The sequence below is a fragment of the Panthera onca genome, chromosome B2 (genome assembly GCF_046562875.1).
Source record: "Panthera onca isolate mPanOnc1 chromosome B2, mPanOnc1 haplotype 2, whole genome shotgun sequence".
Classification (NCBI taxonomy): domain Eukaryota; kingdom Metazoa; phylum Chordata; class Mammalia; order Carnivora; family Felidae; genus Panthera; species Panthera onca.
In genome coordinates this window covers 2054578-2067970 of record NC_138343.1, presented here as the reverse complement: position 1 = coordinate 2067970, position 13393 = coordinate 2054578, and positions in this window count along the sequence as shown.

Sequence of the window (13393 nt, the reverse complement as noted above, 5' to 3'; positions counted from 1 at the left end):
TCCCTTGGCTTTCCATATAAATTTTAGAAGAAGCTTATCTGTATCTACGAAAACTCTTTGCTAAGATTTGATAGGATCTGTATCAAACCTGATTTATTGTTGGTGTAGGGAGAACAGATCCCTACTGTGTTGTGTCTTTTAATCCATGAACACAGTGTGTCTCCATTCATTCAGATCTTCTTTGCTTTCTTCTATCAGGATTTGGGGAACCCAGTTCCGAACTGAAGTCCACCAATGAACTTGGAATCAGATTCTTTCCAGGGGCCTACCAGGGAGAACCCAACTGGCTGACACCTTGATTCTGGCCCTTGTGAAACCTGGAGTAGAGAAACCAGCTGGGTTAACTGGGACTTCTGAGATAATAAATTTAGGTTGTTTTAAACCACCGAGTTTGTGGTAATCTGTTAAGATGGCAGTAGAAAATGAATAAAGATAATATAAGTGTCACCTGGGAACTTATTAAAAATTAAGATCCAGACCTACAGATACCGAATCTACATTTAACAGGATCCCAGGTGATTTGCTTATACTCATTTTTGAAAATCACTGGTCAAACTTTGCCTGCTGTAGAAGTGAAACAAAGAAACTGAAAAAGAACCCAGGCTTGAATGTTCAAAGAAAGAAATTTTAATGACCAGAAAAGAAAAAGAACACCTTATAAGGAACGCGGGCCAAAGACTCTGGGTTCAGAGAGTCTTATTTTCCCCGTACCAGTCAGGGTTCAACCAGAGAACAGAGGATATCTGTCTAGCTACCTAGTTACCATCTGTGTATCTGTCAACAGGCTTATGCCTTTGGGGGGCTGGCTAAACAGCCTTCATGAGGCTCCAAAGCCCACAAGCAGGTAGTCAGGAAGGGAAGATCACAAGCCAGCAAATGCCTGTGTCTGTTCGTTTGACATTTGTGACAAAGGTATCCTGTGGAAAGTGAGCCTGTGTGGAGCTGAACACACAGGGCTGGGTCAGGAGTCAACCAGAAGGAAGATCCAGGTACCTGAGACCAACCGGGTGAGCCAGCGGCTTAGCAACAGCACCTGTGTGCCACCTAGTGGCTGCGGCCTCCTGCCTGCCCGGTAACTCTCAAGGGACCATCTTTGCAGCCCATCCTAATCGCAACATACTCGAAAGAGGATTCTGGGGAGTGTAGTTTAGCTTGGCCAAGCTGACACAACATAAGCCATCAAAATCCACCCCTGCAACGTGGTACCAATACCCATTTCCTTAACCATACTTAGTCGCCTAATAAAGGCAGATACAAAACTGCACTTCCGTCTAAACCATACTGGAACCCTCAAAGAACCATCACCACACTCTGTCCTCAAGAAACAATACGAAGTCCCTCTCCCTCTCCTTACCCCTCCCCTACTTTTTTTTTTTGTCTTTGCTGATGTTCATTCATCTCCTACCTGATTCACTCCTTTTGAAACCCCATAACCCAAATACTGAAGTATAAACTTAACTTTATATCGACATGTTGCCAGCAACAGGTGTTAAATGATAAGGAGACAACAAAAAATCTGGTTGATACACATAAACATTCATAGCAAAACAAGAAACAGTCATAACTACCACTGTGCTTTTTTTTTTTGCAACTAGTCACATGGTCTTCACTGTTATTTGTAACAACCTTCTTTCACTATCCATTCCATGTTCCCATTGCCCCAGCAATCACCTCAGCTGCTTGTGGTTCTCTGCCCCGTGGAGTGACCCAAGCCTTCATTCCCAAAGAGACTGAGGCCCGTGCTGAGTTGTCACAGTCATCCACTGACGTTAACCACAGGTGGTATAGCACTGAAATATGCCCAGAAACTCCTGGATTCCTCCTTATTCCTCATTGTCTAGTACCAACCCACTTTCCCCTTGGGGTGATAAGTCACCCCAGCCAGTCTAGTGACACTTTGTTGATTCAGGGGCATTGTGGAGCCCAAAGCGGCCAGCTATCAGTCTCAACTTCCAGTCAATGGAATCCTTGTGGTGCCAGGTGGTGTCGTCTAGGTGAGCATTCCTCCCTAGACCAGCAGAAACTAAGGTCAGTATCAGAAATAAAAATTTGCTACTGCATTTCTGGTAGGGGTAGAGTGAGTGAAGTATCTTCTATTTCTACCCCTTGATTTCTGGACTTTTTGACCTTCCCTATGGGAGAAATAGAATCATATATTAGATGTTGATTTAGAGCATATATCGCATCCTGGAAAACAATACCAATTCTGCAAAGCATGTCCACTTAGCTGAGCCATAATTGAGGCTTTAAAATGCCACTTTACTGTTTTATCAAGCCACGTGTTCAGGATGATGAGGACTATGGTAAGACCAGGGAGATCCATGAACACAGTCCCGGTGTCCACTTCACTTGCTATGAAATGGGTTCCCAGGTCAGAAGTGACGCTGCGTGGGGCACCTGGGTGGCTCAGTCGGTAAGCATCTGGCTTCAGCTCAGGTCATGATCTCATGGTTCATGAGTTCGAGCTCCACATCGGGCTCTGTGCTGAAAGCTCAGAGCCTGCATTCTGCTTCGGATTCTGTGTCTCCCTCTCTCTCTGCTCCTCCCCCACTCACACTCTGTCTCTCTCTCAAAAATAAACAAACATTAAAAAAAATTTAAAAAGAAAAAAAAAGAAAAGTGACACTGTGTGGAATACCATGATGGTGGATAAGACATTCTGTAAGTGCACAGAAGGCAGCTTCGGCAGAAGCACTGCAGGCCAGGAAGGCAAATCCATATCCAGAGTAAGTGTCTATTCCAGTGTGAACAAAACACTTCCCTTTCATGGTGGAAGCAGTTGAGTGTACTTAAGTAGCTGGCTGATCACACCGAGAAATGATGCATCCTGAGAGTTTAGTGTCGGTTTCTGTTGTTGACACATAGATTACTCAGCAGCGGCTCTAACAAGGCTGGCCTTGGTGAGTGGAAGTGAGCCCATGCGTAAACTCAATCCCTGCATTCATGGCCACTTTGTTCAGGACCCCATTAAGCAACGACAGGAGTATCTACGGAAAGAGGCTGACAACTATGACACAGGTCACCCTACCCACCCAATTATTAAAATCCTCTGCTGAGGTCACCCTTTGGTGAAACACTTAATGGTACATGTGTAACTTCATGTTCTTGCTCATTTGGAGAGGTCTATTCAGTTTTCCCCAGACCTCCTTCTAATGGTTCCTTGAACATTTCAGCCAAACCAAGAACCACAACCCAAAATTGTTAGACTCCTACTTCTGGCCATCTCTCTCCTAAACAAACAACCAGGGGCACTGCTTGAAGTTAGGTCTCCTGGGGAACTTCCTTTTATCACTGTTCTAGACTGTCCATCCCGGAGTAGGCCTATAGTGCTGCAATGGTCTGCTTTTGTAGATGTCATGCAGATTCATCCGTAAACCAGGCCCGAGTTGTTTTCTTACTCCTTCAACTGGTCATAGAGAACTCCTCATGAGGCTATAGGTTCAGGCAAATAGAGAAGTAATGCAACAAGAGTAAAGGTCTTGAGTACTTGGGTCACTTCCTCATGCAACTTACATTTGTCCGCAAGACTGCTCAAGCCTGACCATATGTATACAACTTCCATTTAATAATGAAGCTGCTGTGCGTGCCCAATTTTAAGGCTTGGTATATCGGATAACATCCAATTCATGATGAACAGATCAGGTTACATGACAACTTAGTGGTCTGTGGCCAAACATTTATTCTCTAGTAAGGTCCAGTAGCAAGCCAATAGCTGTTTCTCAGAAAGAGAATAATTATTTGAAAAGAATGGCATGGCTTTGCTTCAAAACCCTAAGAGTCTGTTCTGTGATTAACCTATAGGAATCTGCCAATGTCCTTTTTTTTTTTTTGAAAGTTTTTATTTAAATTCCAGTTGGTTAACACAGTGTAATATTAGTTTTAGGTGTACAATATTATGATTCAACATTTCCATACAACACCCAGTGCTCATCACAACAAAGTGCCCTCCTTAATCCCCATCACCCATTTAGCCCATCCCCCCCACCCAGCTCCCCTCTGGTGACCATCAGTTTGTTTTCTACAGTTGAGTCTATTTCTTGGTTTGCCTGTCTTTTCCCTCTTTGCTCGTTTGTTTTGTTTCTTAAATTCCACATGAGTGAAATCATATATTTGTCTTTCTCTGACTTATTTCACTTAGTATAATCCTATCTCCATTCATCATTGCAAATGGCAAGACTTCATTCTTTTTTATGGTTGAGTAACATATATATATATATATATATATATATATATATATATATATATATGTATTTGTATGTGTGTATATATACACACACACACACACATACACATACATATTACATCTTTATCCATTCTTCAGTCGATGGACACTTGGGCTATTTCCAAAATTTGGCTACTGTATATAATGCTGCTATAAACATCAGGGTGCATGTATCCCTTTGAATTAGCATTTTTATATTCTCTGGATAAATACCTTCCAGCAAATTGCTGCATGGTACAGGTAGTTCTATTTTTAACTTTTTGAGGAAACTCCATACTGTTTTTCAGAGTGGCTGCACCAGTTTGCATTCCCACCAGCAGTGCAAAAGGGTTCCCTTTTCTCCACATTGTTGCCAACATCTGTTGTTTCTTGTGTTGTTGACTTTAGCCATTCTGACAGATGTGAGGTGATAGCTCACTGTAGTTTTGATTTTCATTTCCCTGACGGTAAGGGACGATGAACATCTTTTCATGTGTCTGTTGGCCATCTGTATGTCTTCTTTGGATAAATGTCTATTCATGTCTCCCCACCCCACTTTTTCTTTAAAGTAGGCTCCATGCCCAGTGTGAAGCCCAAGGCAGGTCTTGAACTCATGACTCTGAAATCAAGACCTGAGCTGAGATCAAGAGTTAGACGCTTAACCAACTGAGCCACCCAGGCACCTTTTTTTTTTTTTCCTACTCATGTCTTCTGCCCATTTTTTAAACTGGCTTATTTATTTTTTGGGTGTTGGGTTTTAAAAGTTCTCTATGTATTTTGGATACTAACCCTTTATCAGATATGTCATTTGCAAACATATTACCCCATTCCATAGGTTCCCTTTTAGTTTCATTGACTGTTTGCTTTGCCGTGCAGAAGCTTTTTCTTTTAAGTGTCCATAGTTTATTTTTGCTTTTGTTTCCCTTGCCTCAGGAAACATATCTAGAAAGAAGTTGCTACAGCTTATGTTAAAGAGGTTACTGCCTGTGTTCTCTTCTAGGATTCTGATGGTTTCCTGTCTCACATTTTAGGTCTTTAATCCATTTTTTTAATTAAAAAAATTTTTTTTTTAATTTATTTTTGAGAGAGAGAGAGAGAGCACAAGTGAGGGAGCAGAAGAAAGAGGGAGACACCAAACCCAAAGCAGGCTCCAGGCTCTGAACTGTCAGCACAGAACCTGACATGTGGCTCAAACTCACGAACCATGAGATCATGACCTGAGACGAAGTTGGACACTCAACCGAGCCATCCAGGAGCCCCAGGTCTTTAATCCATTTTGAATTTATTTTTGTGTATGATGTAAGAAAGTGGTCTGGTTTCATTCTTTTGCATGTTGCTGTCCAGTGTTCCCAGCACTATTTGTTGAATAGACTTTTTCCCATTGGATAGTCTTTCCTGCTTTGTTAAAGATTAATTGACCATATAGTTGTGGCTTCATTTCTAGATTTTCTATTCTGTTCTATTGGTCTATGTGTCTATTTTTGTGCCAGTACCATACTGTTTTGATTACTATAGCTTTGTTTATATAACTTGAAGTCCAGAATTGTGACGCCTCCAGCTTTTTTTTTTTCAAGTTTGTTATGGCTTTTCAGCATCCTTTGTGATTCCATACAAATTTTAGAACTATTTATTCTAGCTCTGTGGAAAATGCTGTTAGTGTTTTGACAGAGATTGCACTGGGATATGCCAGTGTTTTTAAGAAACATCTCTATCTAACACTGGATACGCTCTATTATGTGGGAGGAATTTCTAGTTCCTAAAAGAGCACTTAAAGGGGCTGTAATCTGGGGCACCTGAGTGGCTCAGTCGGTTAAGTGGCTGAATTCGGTTAAGGGCATGATCTTGCGGTTTGGGGAGTTTGAGCCCCATGTTGGATTCTGCACTGACAGCTCAGAGCCTGCTTGGGATTCTGTCTCCCTCCCTCTCTGCCCCTCCCCGGCTCATGTGTGCGCTCTCTCTCTCTCTCTCTCAAAAATGAATAAATAAACTTTAAAAAGAGGGGGGAGGGCGTAATCCAACCTACTTAAAAGGGGAATCTGGAAAGTTTGGGTTATTTTAGAGAGTAGGGAGCCAAAGATGGATTTGACTTAAATGGCCTTTAGATAAGCATGTAAAGAAATGGTCATTGGTAAAGGCTGGGTGCTACTAGACATCTAACGGGGAGGAAAGTAGGTGAAGAGACAAGTACTAGTATTTAGTGACTATCCTCTGTATGCCAGGTACTGTGCTGGGCTTACATTTATGATGCTTATATTGATGCTCGAATTCCTACAAGTGACCAATTTAGGTATTATAATCTGTTTACAAATGAGGAAACTGAAGTTCAGAATAGTTCAGTGACATATGCAAGAAAAAAGGAAGAAACGAAAGCTTTTTTACTTAAACATAGGTCTCTAACTCCAAAATTCATATGCCTTTCACTACTTTGGCCAATTAACTGAAAGGAAGAAAGTAGCCGTAGATTGCAGGGAGGACTATCATTTAGGAAAACTAGATGGAGGAGGGAATAAAGGGGGAAAGGGGGTGAAAAAGGCAGATAGTTACTAAATGAGCAAGATGGCTGCCCTTCAAGGAGTAAAAGCAGGGCAAGTTAAAAGGTGTCATTGGGAGTGCTGGCCTCCTATACCTACATAGGCATGCATTTTGAGGGAAACAGAATTAAAAAAAATTTTTTTTAACATGTATTCATTTTTGAAAGGCAGAGAGAGACAGAGCGTGAATGGGGGAGGGGCAGAGAGAGAGGGAGGCACAGAAACAGAAGCAGGCTCCAGGCTCTGAGCTGTCAGCACAGAGCCCGACACAGGGTTTGAACTCACGGACCTCAAGATCATGACCTGAGCCGAAGTCGGCCGCTTAACCGACTGAGCCACCCAGGCGCCCCGGAAATAGAATTTTTAAAAAATAGTTACACATGCAAAGTTTTGTCACCGTAAAACTGAAAGGCAACAAATGAATCTAAAAAGAAAATCCACAAAGGGTGCTCCATATGAGATAGATATGCATGGACAGTCAGACTTAGACACACCAAATAAACAAGACTACAAGGGGCACCAACAAGGATTATGTCTTCTGCCCCAAAAGCCATCTTCTAGGGGAGGTTTTACCCATACAGAGTTAGAAAGTAAAACACGTTGCTATCCAGGCCCCCAAATATATACATTTTTGGAGATGTAAATTTTAAATGATATTAATGACTGATTCTTCAGCTAAATTATACTTCCTTATTTGAATATGTACAATTTAGTTGGTACATATATCTTTTAAACCCTCAAGTTATTCAGTGGATGCCTCAGAGTGACTGGATTTCTGTTAACAGAAAAGGTTATGTCCTAGCAATAATCCTGTGTAATTAATGTTTTGTACCTTCCCCAAAAGATGTGTTAAGTGATTAAGGACTCTAAGTATGTTGAATTCCATCTTTTGCTAGTAACACTAAAAATGTGAAGAACGTGAAAATGGAGTAGCTAAAATGTCAGAAAACAGAAAACTGTTAATCCCATTTGTCTCATTCCAAGTCCAATAGCAAATATCCCAGATCTGATATCCAAGTAAGTCCCAACGACTCCTACAAAACCCGAAACAACCAACCAGCAAAAATTCCCAGCAAACAAAAACAACCTAAGAGTGAAGCATGTGAGCTAAAGCATTCTCAACGAGATCACAAACACTCCATTTTCCTTTTCATTTCACATTTTAATTTCTACCTGCATTATTTCCAGGGAACAGAGTGCTGTGTTTTTTAGCTCTGTATTCCCTGAAAAATCCAATGTAACCTCAAGTCATTTGGCCACTGATGTCTGTGATGCTGAAACTGGATGCTGGGTAAAAATCAGTGTAATAAAACAACCCAGAGTGCCTACTGGTGAGAGGCAAAAATGATTACAGTAGCACTTTCTGTCACTGCTAGCCATGTGGTTCTTTGCTATTTATGTTATACATACATACATACAATTAGCTCTCCTTTTTTCCCTGTTGCCCTAAAAGCCTCTCTCTGCTAAGAATCTCTACCTCCAGCGTCCAGCTCAGTGCCCTACTCAGAAGCATTTACTGACACAGCTTAACTAATCACAGAAAATGTTTCCTTTCTTGGTCATAAGGTTCTGGCAAGAACCTCATTCGTTCGTTCATTCATTCATTCATTCATTCGAGAAACACTGAGTTCCTACTACGTCCCAGGCCTGTTTTAGGCGCCCCAGATGCTGCCTGAACGAAATAATAACAGTCGACACGTACAGTTGTTAACTCCCGCCAGGCACGGTTCTGGGCAATTTACATTTCTTACGAGTTAAAAACAGACACGAATCTCTGCCGTCGGGGGCTCAGACCCATGTCGGGGTGGGAGTGAGTTGGCTGTGAGGCAATAAGCAACAGACGAAAACGAAGAGCGGGTTCTAGAGGACACGAAGCAGTAGGAGCTGTATGAAGAGCAGCAGGGATGCACGTAGGACAGGCCTCCCTGAGATGACCCCTGAGTGCCGCAGGCCACGGAGCGGGGCCCGAACCCTCCACCCGTGGCCGAAGCCTCCCAAAGGCCATGCCGCGGCTCCCCAGCCACCACGCGCGGTCCCGCCCCGGGCCGACTTCAGCGCGGGGCCGCCGGCGAGGGGCCAGGAGGGAAGGACGATGGAGGCCTCCCCGGGCCCGACCCCCAACTCCGCGTCCTCCCGGGGCTCCCAGCCCTACCTGCGGAAGACGGCAACCGAGAACGGCTTCCGCAGCGCGCCCCCGGCCACCGCGGGAGCCGCCGCGCTTTGCGTCGGCCGGATGCGCTTCCGGGCCGCTCTAGGATGGCACGAAGGTCCCTAACTCGATGGTTGTCTTGAGGACGTTGTAGGGAGCGGCTGGCTGGGCCTAGCGGGCCACGGGGTGCGGCTCTCCAGGCTCGCCTTCCCTTTCCCTGCCGAAGCTGGCGCTCTGCACCCCTTCCTCCCGCGGACTGTGGGGGCTCAACTCCGTCTGTAAGGTTCAGACGCTTTCCTTATAGGGTTGTTTGCCCACTTGACCAGGCTTGTTCTATATGGTCCTTTAGCAAGTAAGTGCTTTGTGAGTACTTGCTAGATAGAAATAGCGCCTTACCCCTACCGGCCTGCTACTTATCTGTCCTGCCTTTGATCAGGGACCAGCCAATGAACATGCAAGATCCAAAAGAAGTGCCTTGCTCGTAGGAAATATGAGTGGGCAGCCCCGTTGATTCTTCTTCCTCCTCCTGGTTCTTTCTCCTTTCTCCCCCCTTCTTTCTGTTAATATACCCTGCTGAGAAAACAAACTTCCCACAGAAAAACTTTGTAGGGTATTAAATTCAATACTGGTGGGGACATGAGTCAAAGGATGACGATTTCAGCGTTTCATTTCCTGGTTGAGAGAATACAGCCTAAGGAATCAGGTAGTACATTTAAAAAGCTAGTCTTGGGGTGTCTGGGTGGCTCAATCAGTTAAGCATCTGACTTTGGCTTAGGTCATGATCTCAGGTTAGTGAGTTCCAGCCCCACATTGGGCTCTCCGCTATCTTCGCAGAGTCAGCTTTGAATCCTCTGTGTTCCCGTCTCTCTGCCCCTCTCCCCTGCTCTGTCGCAAAAATAAAATAAACATTAAAAAAAAAAAAAAAAAAAAAGGCAAGCAAGTTCAGAAACGTTCCAGAATTTAAACCAAGAAAACATGTGTTTCCTACTTCCATTTCTTGCCAGTTTTCTTCTTTTCAACAAATCTCTCAACTTCAGCACTATTTACATTTTGGGCTGAATAATTTTGTTGTGAGGGGCTGTCCTGTGCATTGTACGATCGGCAGTATCCCTGACCTCCACCCACTAGATTCCAGTATCTCCTTCCTCCCCCCTCCCAACCACTAACTCACCTCCCCCAACACTGACCCCCCACCTTCCTGCCAGCTGTGAAACAAGTCTCTTGATATGGTCAAATGACTCCCAGGGGACAAAATCACTCTGGTTGAGAAGACATTTGAAAACACTCATAAAAGACCTTCTTCATATAGTCTTTTCCCACCCACATCTCGTGGCAACTCCACTGAAGCAGTCCAAGCAGCCCTGTTTTCCCGACCTTTCAGATTCCAGTAGTCCATATTAAATCTAAGTTACCTCATTAAAAAAAAAATTGTTTTAAGTTTATTTTGAGAGAGTGGGGGAGGGGCAGAGAGAGAGAGAGAGAGAGAGAGAGAGAGAGGGAGAGAGAATCCCAAGCAGGCTCCTTGCTGTCAGCACAGAGCCCAATGCAGGGCTCAAACTCATGAACCATAAGATCATGACTTGAGCTGAAACCAACAGTAAGGCACTTCGACTGAGCCACCTAGGCGCCCCTAAGTTACTTCATTTTTAGCATGAAGTCTAATGATGTGTCACCACTCTACCTCTTCTGTTATGGCTGACAGCATTGCCCTTGTAGGGTAAAAGCAGTGGAATGAAACTATTTTTAAAGTTTATTTATTTTGAGAGAGAGACAGAGACAGAGAGTGCATAAGCAGGGGAGGGGCAGAGAGAAAGGAGAGAGAGATTCCCAAGAAGGCCATGTGCTCAGTGCAGAGCCCGACGTGGGACTCGATCCCACAAACCGTGAGATCATGACCTGAGCTGAAATCAAGAGTCAGATGCTCAACTGATTGAGCCACCCAGGTGCCCCAGTAGAATGAAACTATGAATAAACTCTCAGGGCTCCAGATCATGGATTTCTTTCATACCTACAGACCAGCGAAGAAAACTGTATCATGAAGGGATGTATGGAGTGAGGGGTAGTTGGTCATTTCTATGTGATGGAGGTAGCTCCATAGGTATTCTTGGGGTATAAAATTCTGTCTTCCCAATTAGTAAGTTCCCTAGAGGTTAGAAGGTCATATTTTTCTACCTCGCTTTTGCATTTAACAAATGGCTGACCCAGCACAATACACCTATCAAAGCTGACTGACAAAATGGTACTTCTTAGAGAAGGGGAAAAATGGGCAAAAACTTGAACAGATACTTCAGGAAAAGGCTTTATAGGAACGACAAATGCTCCCATGAAAAGATGCTCAATATCATTAGTCATTAGGAAATGCAAATCACAATTACAATAAGGTACTACTGCACACCTATTAGAACGTGTGAAATGAAAGACCGACCTTACCAAGTATTAGAAGAATGTGTAGTGAAGGAAAGCTCGTGCGCTGCTGGTACGGGTGTGAAAGAGGACAGACACTAGAAAACAATTTGAGTTTCTTTAAAAGTTAAAAATATTCTCATCACGTAGATCCAACCATCCCACTCCTAGGTATTTACTGAAAACAAATGAAAGTATATGTCTATACAAAGACTTGTACACAAATGTCTATACCAACTTCATTTTAGGAGCCCCCAAATGGAAATAACCCAAATGTCCATCAAAGGGTAACTGTATAAACAAACTGGTGTATCCATACGATGAAATACTCAACAATAAAAAGAATGGATTATTGATATATGCAACAACATGGATGAATATCAAAATAATTATGCTGAATGAAAGAAACCTAAAAAAGGAAGGAACATACTGTATTCCATCCATACATAATTCTAAAAAATGCAAATTTATAATAGTTTATAGGAATTTCTAGCAGAGATTGTCTGGAGATGATGGCAGGGTGCAGGGAAGTGTGGAAGGGAGGAATTACCAAAACACACAAGGCAACTTTTTTGGGTGGTATGTTCGTTATATTGATTGTGGTGATCATTTCACAGGTGTGTACATGTTAAAACATATGTACAACTGTATACCTTTGCAGTTTACTGTACATCAGTTTCCCTCAATAAAGCTATTTAAAAAGTCATAACTGATTATATTTCAGATTCGAGGCAAATAAATTTTAAAATATAGATGAAATGGTTAATTTTCTAGGCAAATATTAGATCACCAAAATTGACCCCCATTATAAATAGAAAGCCCAAAAGGGCTTTTTATTTATTTATTTTTAACATTTATTCATTTTTGAGAGAGAGACACAGAGAACGAGTGGGGGAGGGCAGAGAGAGAGGGAGACACAGGATCTAAAGCAGGCTCCAGGCTCTGTGCCACAGAGCCTGATGTGGGGCTCAAACCCACGAACCACAAGATCATGACCTGAGCTGAAGTCAGATGCCCAACTGACTGAGCCGCCCAGGTGCCCTCCAAACAGACTATTTTTTAATGGAAGAAACAGAGAAGGTTACCAAGGAACTATCCCACAGAAAAGCACTCAGCCCAGATGGTTTTACATCAGAATTCAAACTTCAGAGACTAGCTAATTCCAATGCTCTATAAATTGTTCTAGAGTATTAACAATGAACAAAAATGTAATTACTTTTAAAATGCAGTTAAAATGTTGAAACCTAGGGGTGCCTGGGTGGCTCACTTGGTTAAGCATCTGGCTTCATCTCAGGTCATGATCTCATGGCTTGTGGGTTCAAGCCCCGTGTCCATCTCATGGCTTGTAGGTTCAAGCCCCGCGTCTGGCTCTGTGCTGACAGCTGGGAGTCTAGAGCCTGCTTTGAATTCTTCCCCTTTCTCTCTGCCCCTCCCCTGCTTGCACTCCGTCTCTCTCTCTCTCAAAAATAAATAAAACAGTTTTTAAAAATTTATAAAATGTTGAAACCTAAACCTGAAAAATATAGTACAAAAAAAAATTACAGACCAATTTCACATAAACATTGAAGAAAATGGAGTAAATAAAATATTAGCAGTCAAACTCATTAACACATTAAGAAAAGAATACACCATGACTAAGCAGGACTTATTGCAGGAATGCAATGTTGGTTCAATATTAGAAAAGCCTTGCACATAATATAATAATGAAGTTAAAAAATAATTTTAAAAAAACGTGATTTCTATAGATGCTAAAAAGACCTTTTATAGAATGCAGTCCATCTTCTAAATGGACTGTAATACCTATGCAAAAAAAAAAAAAAAAATAGGGATGTACAGCAAATATACTCAGAATTCTGAAATAATCATTGCAAAGTTTTAAAATCTATGTTTATTCCTATATTTAGGAATTCCTAAATTCCTATATTCCTAAGTATTCCTGTATTTAGTAACCTAGTATAAAATACATAAGCCTCATTCTCTCTCATAGAGATTGGGCTATATTAACAACTTGCTGAAAAGGTTCTAAACATCCTTTCCCCTTTTAGTTTGTTTCAGAACTGAAAAGGATAATAAGTTACATAAAGTATTAGCCTTCCCATTATATAATGT